At 60.4% G+C, this 8095-nt stretch overlaps 1 protein-coding gene across 1 annotated transcript in view; it reads right to left on the bottom strand.

Annotated features, from left to right (window-relative positions):
* The window catches only part of MNX1 (motor neuron and pancreas homeobox 1), a 42232-nt gene that overhangs the window by 4503 nt on the left and 29634 nt on the right, over positions 1 to 8095 (bottom strand).

The following is an 8095-nucleotide window of genomic DNA, read 5'->3' as shown; positions in this document are numbered from 1 at the left end:
GCCGCTGGCGCCGTGGCGGGGACCCGCGCCCCTGCGCGCACTTGAAGCGCAGCGCGGCTGCGGATTGGCGCGCGCAGCGGGGGCCCGGGGAGGGGCGCGGGCCTGGCCATTGGCCGCTGGGCGCACCTGTCACCGTCGCAGCCGCCTGCCGCCCCGCCCCTGCGCTGCAAGGTCCTAAACAGCCCGGGGTGCCCGGCAGCGGTGGCAGGGAGGGAGCAGCGACCAGGGGTGGGAAGCTCTGCGGCGCAATCTAGGGTTCCTGCTCTCCTTCCTGCGGGTGCTGAGCAGGATGGCGGGCGCTGGTGCTCCTGGGTCCCCGCGGGGCCCCCGCGACTGCCCAGCCCCAGCCCCTGAGTCGCGCTGTTCCCCTCTGCGCTCGGGTCACCCAGAGCCTGCAGAGCACCTCCTCCCCTGCCTCCTCGTCAGCACTTGAGTTTGTCCACTTCTCCGTGGGGGAGCCCACGCTGCTCCCAGAACTAGCCGCTCTGCTCAGTGACTGCAGAGCAAAGAGGACCTTGGGGTCCTCAAGCCTTGCTCCTGGGTCTCCGCGGCGCACAGGAGCGGTCTGTGCCCCTGTCGCAACCCTCTGCAGGTGTCACCTCCTTACCTCCTCTGGAAAGTGCCGCGCGTTCCAGGTGTTGTGCGTGTGTGCGTGAGTGTGCCTTCCCGCCGCTGCAGAGCCCAGGACCGCGGGCGCGGAGACCTGTCCACCTGCCTGGGGCGGTCCTTGGTGGGCGTGCAGGGGCAGAGCTGGTCCTGAGGCTGGTCGCTGGGACCCTGGCAGGAAAATGCTGCCCGTGTTCGTTCGCCTCCTGCCCGCAGCGCCCTGGAAAACCAGCCGAGGCCGGCGGTGATGGAGTGAGAGTTCAGACCCCCCCCCCCCCATACGCCTCAAATATTTACAGTAAAAGCACTTTCAAGGGGCTTTTTTAAGCGGAAAGAATCAACAGGCAGGTGGCCCCCAACACCAGACTTTGTCAATAGCTCGGTGAGACCCAGTTATCTCCCCAGACAGGTGTGGGAATGGGGAGGAGTTTCAGGTTCTTGAAGTCGGGCTTCCCAGGCGGTGGAAGGTGAGTAAAGGGCAGGAGGGGCGGGGCGCAGGACAATTGGGGCAGGAAACTTGTCAATGAGCAGGTCAGGTTGCTACAGGAGGGTTTTTAAAAAGGTAAATACTGTGTGGGGCCCTGTTGTTTTTCTGGAAGGCGTTTACCTCGGGGAGAGCTGACGGCAGGGATTCCATTGTCAAGAGCCCAGTTTCTTTCCTCTCACAGGGGCGTCCTGGGACCAGCAGAGCCCGGTGGGCCTTAGGAGGCGGGCAGTGGCTGGCAGCAACCCGAGCAAGTGCCACAGCGCTTTGCACAAACCAGTGTCCACTTGCAGATGGGTGACAGCATCGACAGGGTGTTTGTCGTAGATGAGATCTTTCTGAGCAAATAGGAATGCAGCCCAGCCTCTCGTGGAGCGAGGGGAGCACTCACATTTCTGGAACACCTGCTACAGGCCGTGAGCGGTCTACAGTGATCTTCTTTCATCTTCACTAGGACACTAGAAGGGTTTGCCACCTCCGTTTCACAGAGTTCAGCTTCAAGAGGCTGAGATTGTCCCCCAAGGTAACCGTCCCCCACAGGTAACAGCCTCAGCGTTGGGATTGGGCCCAGGCCTGACAGAGGGGCCACACATTTCTGCCTCTGCCCTCCAGTGTCCCCATCCCTGCCCCCCTTTCCTCCTACCTGTTGCCTTTGGGGTTCCAAGCTCCCCTTTCTGGGCAGGACACCCTTCACTCTCCAGGGAGAGTGTCTCCCTGCCCCCCAGGAGGGCAGTGGGGGCCCTCAGACAGGCCTTAGCTCCAAGGCAGGGCCTTTCTCCTCCCCCCTCCTCCACCTGCTGAGACGGTCATCGATCCCAAGGGCACAGATTCCGAGGCTGGGTGGGGTGACTGCCAACTAAGTCACCACTCCCCATTGATCCTGGAGCTCGCCGCCCTCTCTCCTACCCAAACACCCGCTCTTGGGCCGATTCAGTTGGGAATGGGTGTGCAGTCTACACTCCCCAAACACCCCTTTCCTCAACAAAGCCAGTGTTTCAGTGACTCCCAGAGGAATACCGTCACCCTTCTTGTTCCTAGTAACCTCCCTCTCAGCCCCCCAAATCCCCTCTCCCCCGTTACCCTCCCCCCCACCCCTGGGTCCAGCTGAGAGCGCGTCAGGAGGCCACAGCTCAGGCTCATCTGGTTCAACCCAGGCCACAGTGATGGTGCCCAGCCTGCTCCCCGGGGCCTGACCGCCCTCCAGCTGCAGGCTACCCGCAGGCCGCTCCTTCGTTTAGGACCTAAACTTTAGGTGAATGTGCATTTCTTTGTCTAGAGAAGTTGGTGGTGTTAGGACCAGTGGACTCCGGTGCTACAGGGCTTTAAGGTGACCACATCTCCTCCTGTGGGAGGCTCTGTGTGCAGCTGTGGGAGAGGCAGCTCTGGGGAGCGGGGGTTTGTTCTGGTGTCCAGCACCTGCACTGCGCAGCCCGCTGCCTGAGGAAGGCTCGGGCCTCGGAGCAGGGCTGCAGCGGGAGAGCCGACGTCTCCTCTCAGGGCAGCCTCTGGGCGGGCGGCTCCCATCCCGGCCCTGGGCCCTCCCCTGTGAGTCCCCCGCCCGCCTGCTCCCGGCCTGGCCTCCCCCTCTCCCCACGGTCTTCCTTTGAGGTTCCGAGCGTCTCCGGCAGCGCCCTTTCTCCCGCTGCTCAGAAAGGGGAAGGTTTATGCAAACAATCGCAAAAGAAAAAGCTGTTGTAATCCACGCCTATTCCCGTCTGGAAAGATTATATTTATATTTATATCTTTAAAAGGTCAGGGGGATGCTGCAGAATTTAAATGTGTAAAAACCCAGCAACCTACGAGCCTTCTGTTTTTGGAAATTTCGTCCAGATAAATACACATCTGTGTGAAGTTGGGCATAAGACGCGCACGTTCACGCAGAGGATGGGGGGCGGCACCATCGTTACCCGGTACCAGCTTCCTTCCGCGTGGCGTGGGGGGCGCCCGGCGCTAACAGGCAGGCCCCCCAGGCCCGGGGCTGGGAGAGGCTCCTTGGCAGAACTCACCTTACCCAGCGGGGGTTTCCCCACCCGAACCCAGGGCCCCCGCACCTGCCGCAGCCCTGTCTGGGCGTGGGGAGGTGTGATCACGGAACTGCAGTTTACCCTCTCGGGTTTGCGTCGGGGAACGGAGGCGCGGGGCCGCTCCGTGACCGGCCTGGGGTCAGGGCGGCGGTGGGACTGGACCCCAGGCAGCCGGGCGACCAGCGAAAATGCTGGCTGAGGGCGCGGCGGGCCTGCGGGTCCGGATTAGCTCCGTCCGGGCGGAGGCGAGCGCGGGGAACCGCGTCACGGCTGCACCGCGGAGGCCGCTCCGCGCCGGAGGCCTGCGAAGCGCGCTGGGCGATGGGGCGGGGTCACCGGAAGGCGCTCGCGGGGCGGGGCAGGTCCGCGCAGGTGTCCCCGCCCCCAACCGCCCGGAGGGCCAGAGGTACCACCTGGTTAGCGATGCGCTTTGATCTGCTGACCTCCTCCCTGACCCGCGGCGCTGGGCTTCTAAAAGGTTTGGAAAGGTTGGGGCCCGCAGACCCGCGCTCCAACCCGCCGCTTCCCCTCCCTCTTCCCCCTCTAGTCGGCCTCGCTCTTGGCGCCTGGGTTCGGGTCACCGCGGTCCCGGTGTCTCGGGCCTGTCCTCTGCCCGACCCGGGCCTAGATGCAGACAGCCAGCCCAACGGGGGCTCGCTGCTGGGGCTGGTGGATGCTGCGGGATTTAGATGCAAAAACCCAGCCATCTACGGGCCTTCTATTTTTGGAAAATTCCTCCAGATACAAAACATCTGCTTTCTGCTCAGACCCTGGGCAGGCGCCCTGCTTCCCTGGACACGCAGGCAGGGGCAGGCCAGGCGCGGGCGCCCCAGCGCTGGGCCCCTGGGATGGAGGCAGCATCCACCGTCTGCAGGTTTCCTTCTGACCCAGGAGCCCCAAAGCGGTCCCAGCCACGGCTCCCAAGTCCCCCCAAGAATTCTGGAAACTCCCGGGAGAAGACTTGTTGCTGCAGGATTTTAATTTAATTTACTGCCACTGCAGGTTCTCACTGCTGTCAGGGCAAGGTGTCCAACACCCACCCAGGTCGGGGCGCTCAGCCGCCGCAGCTGCACGGCCCTCTCCCCAGCGCCCACTCTGACCTACAATTCCGAGGTTGTCAGGGCTGTCGAGGGGCGCGTCTTATTTTAAGACCAAGGACAGCACACCGTCTGCTCACCCAGGACTCACTCTCCGAGGGCCCCAGCAGGCGGGCCACCAGCGAAAATGCTGGCTGAGGGTGGCGTTTGTGAGCCTGTGCAGGGCGCTTCTCTGTCCCCCACCCGCACCCCCAGCGGGAGGAGGGCGGTCGCCGAGCGTGGCCCCGGCTGCAGGCTGGGAAGAAACACAACAGCAGCCGAGGTTCAGCCGACTTCGCGCCTCAGTGCCTGAACTTTTTAGTGCCGTCTGACGCGAAATTATGGCCGAATGGTCGCGCTAATGTGCAACTCCGCGGCGGGTAATGGCAGGAAGTCGTTGCTAATTGGTCTATTTAGCAATTGCTGAGGTGGCAGAAGCAGTGGCTGCGGAAGGGAAGGGGGGAGAGAGTGGGGGGGGGGGAGGGAGAGGGGGCGAGTGAAGGGGACGGGAGAGGGGGACTGGGACTGGATCCCTCCTGAGATGGGCAAAAGAGGTCAAGTTCCCCTTTTCCAGGCCTGCCCTTGCCTCTTCCCACAGATACACACTCAGGCCCAGGGACAGATCTCAGGCTGGGGGTGGACCTGGGAGGGTCCCTATATGCAAGCGTTGGCTGGTTTGCCAGGGTCCTCATTCCTCCTGGGGCTGGTGGGGAGTGGGGTCTGAAGGGCAGAAGGGGCAGGTCTGTCTAGAGTCCCCTGCTGCCCCCCCCCCCCCCATTTGAACAGGGAGGACTTCACCCAAGAGGAATCTGAGACCCTGAAGCAGCAAACACATACATAGTAAGTGGGGAGGGGAGGGAAGCTGCGGGACCCCCCAGGATGCCCCAAGCGGTTGGTCACCGCATTCATGTGTTTCCATGGGCCTTCCCATACAGTGTCAGCCAGCAGCCGGCACCTGCGGAAAGCATGCCGGGCCCAGGCTCTGACTTCAGGTCCCACAGTCTCCTTATTTGTCATCATCTCCTCCTTGTGTGATTCTAACCACTGTTTCCCACGGCCTTGACCCTGCTGGGCTCCTACTGAGGAAGCTCAGGTGACAGGAGGTGGAAATGGCAGCTGAAACCGCTGGGTCCGGGGTCCCCTCCTCCTGACACCCACGTGCCTGTGTGCGTGTGTCCGTGTGTGTCTCCTCCCTTCGCCTGCACACGGACCCCTTGCTGGGTGGGGGTAGAGGGTGGAGGTTATAGGGTGGGGTGGGGAAGACCCCCTCCCAACCCCTGCGCCCTCTCTCCTGGGCCCAGTGCTGAGGGCAAGATAATTTGGCTAATGAACTCGTTAACCGGCCCCTGGTGACCGCCCTGGCCTCCCCTCAGCCCATCTGGGAAATTCCACTGAAAGGCCAGCGGCTCCTTGAGGCTGTCACTGCAGGAGCCCCGGGAGGGGCCTTTACATTAAACTAATTAAAGCGGAACAGGTGGCCACTCCCGGTGGCCTCGCGTCTGGGCTGCAGACCCAGGCCCACAGGGAGGACGGTGGCGGCCCAGGCAGGGAAGGTCAGGCTCCCCGCCCAGGGAGCCAGGGAGGGCGGAGCGGGACCTTCTGGTGGTGGGTTGTCCCCCGGTTGTCCCTGGGCCCCCAGGTCGGCCTGGATGGTGCTCAGTAAGACCATGGTCCCTGGAGCAGGGGAAGCGGACCACACCCCACCACCTGCCGCTGCCCTGCTCCGGGGAGGGGGTCCCAGGCAGAATATTTTTTAAAAAAATATATTTTATTGATTTTTTACAGAGAGGAAGGGAGAGGGATAGAGAGTCAGAAACATCGATGAGAGAGAAACATCGATCAGCTGCCTCCTGCACACTCCCCACTGGGGACGTGCCCGCAACCAAGGTACATGCCCTTGACCGGAATCGAACCCGGGGCCCTTGAGTCCGCAGGCCGAGGCTCTATCCACTGAGCCAAACCGGCTAGGGCGTGGGCAGAATCTTGAACTCACATCCTGCCGGCTCCCAGGTGGAGCAAATCCTGACATTGGGCTTCGATCCAGGGCCACGCAAGAGGGAGCAGGCGCCAGGGTGTCACAGTCTGTGCGTGTGTGTTTGTGTGCACGTGGACCCAGTTGTCCCTGCGCACCAGGAAAGAGTCCTCAGCTGGGGCCCACGCCCTCCAGGGTCCCCAGGACTGGTGGTGGCAAAGGGGGCAGGAGGCTCCCGCTGTGCTGCTAAAAAGAGCCGCAGCCCAGGCACCCGGCCAAGCCTATTGCCAAAAACACATATTACACTGCGACATTCTGTAAATGAGATAATGATACATAAACCCGGATGATAGATGTGACATGCCTGGGATGTCTTCTCTAAATTAGCTGCTCGCACCGGCTGCTAATAATGGCGAGTTTATGAAAGCAATTTCAGAGCAAAATGTGAGAGGGTCTTCTTACTCCAATCAGCTGGCTCCGGCTAATGGATGAGGGGGTCAGGCTGAGAATTATTGACACGCCCGTGCCCTTAACCTGTTTCCCAATAAAGCTGATTAGTTTTTGTCAATTCATCAGCTAACTACTCTTGCTTGGAACTGCATCAAAGCCTTATTTGCTCAGGGGAAATCAACAAGTCACAGGTCAGCCCCATTAAGGGGCTTTGGGGCCAGGACAGTCGGGGGACCCAGGCATGCTGAGGGACCCCCTACTCCCCCCACCAGGTGCCCAGAGTGGCTGACAGCATGTACCCCCCAACTGTGATTGGAACAGATACAGCAAAGTTTCTGAGTCTGAAGACATCCTTCCTGAGGACCAAGTGGGGGGCTCTGCCACCCAGGCTTTGGGGCAACTGTCTGGGCACTGGCGGTCTCATTTGGGGTGATTGTCCTGGGCCCTGGCGGTCTTGTTCACTCTGATTACCTTCAAGGCAAGGTGGACTCTGCAGCAGCGTTGAGCGGGAAGTTGCAGGGGGCGGGAGCAGAGGGTTTGAGTGAGGGGCCTGGGGGCCCCCACAAAGTATCTGTCTGAGGCTGCATGTCCTCCTGTGTGTCCCCACCAGGCAACAAAGGGGACTGACCCCACCCCCCACCGCAGCTCAGGCCTGAGTTATGACAACAGGCAGCGTTGCCCAGCCCCCAGGTGACCTGGCCTTGTCAGTGGCCTCAGCAGGTGTGGGGCGGGCACTGGCCGCCCTGGGATGCACCTGGGTTGGGGTCCTGAGTTGCTGCCTCCACTTCCCTGGCCAGGCCTTGGCCTCGGGCCTCGGACTCTAGCACAGGAGCGTGGAGGTGACCTGGGCGTCCTGCCTGCCCACCGAGGGCAGGGGAGGAAAATGTGCTCTGTCCCTTTAAGCCCCGGCCACCGCCACCTCCTGGCCCCATCCCCCCTCAATTTAATTTCATTAAAACAGAGCATGAATATTTCTATTAAACCTAAAATGAAATATGAAGCCATTTAGACTCTGCCTGCACCAATCACCCAGATTTATGACTTTTATTCATCACATCAAGAGCTTGGAAAAATGAATTTTCTTCACCCAGGAAGGAAATAAAACGTCAGGCTCGGTCATTTCCAGAAAGCTGTTAATTTGACCGTGTGGTAATTACTTTCACAATTAACTAAAATACAAATCAACTTGACAAATTGGGCTAGTTTATATATTAATTAGCCTGCTTAAATTTATTCATTATGAAAAGACAATTTAAGGGGACCTGTGGTGTCTGTTTTATTGCAATAAATTATTGTTAGGAAATGGGCCTAATAAAATATCTTAATATTTAAGGATATTGTATACGTGGGGAGGGGGGGCGATGCTTTATTGACAATTTCATTTTCCAATTAGTGATTTTGTTGTAATATATCTGCGAACCCGGCCTCCCGGCAGAGGATGGGAGCCCCGGCCTGGGCGGGAGTGACCGTCCCAGCGGCCCAG

The sequence above is a fragment of the Myotis lucifugus genome, unplaced genomic scaffold, assembly GCF_000147115.1.
Source record: "Myotis lucifugus unplaced genomic scaffold, Myoluc2.0 scaffold_471, whole genome shotgun sequence".
NCBI lineage: Eukaryota > Metazoa > Chordata > Mammalia > Chiroptera > Vespertilionidae > Myotis > Myotis lucifugus.
Note: the sequence above shows the minus strand (reverse complement) of the source record. Positions and strands in the feature narration are given on the sequence as shown.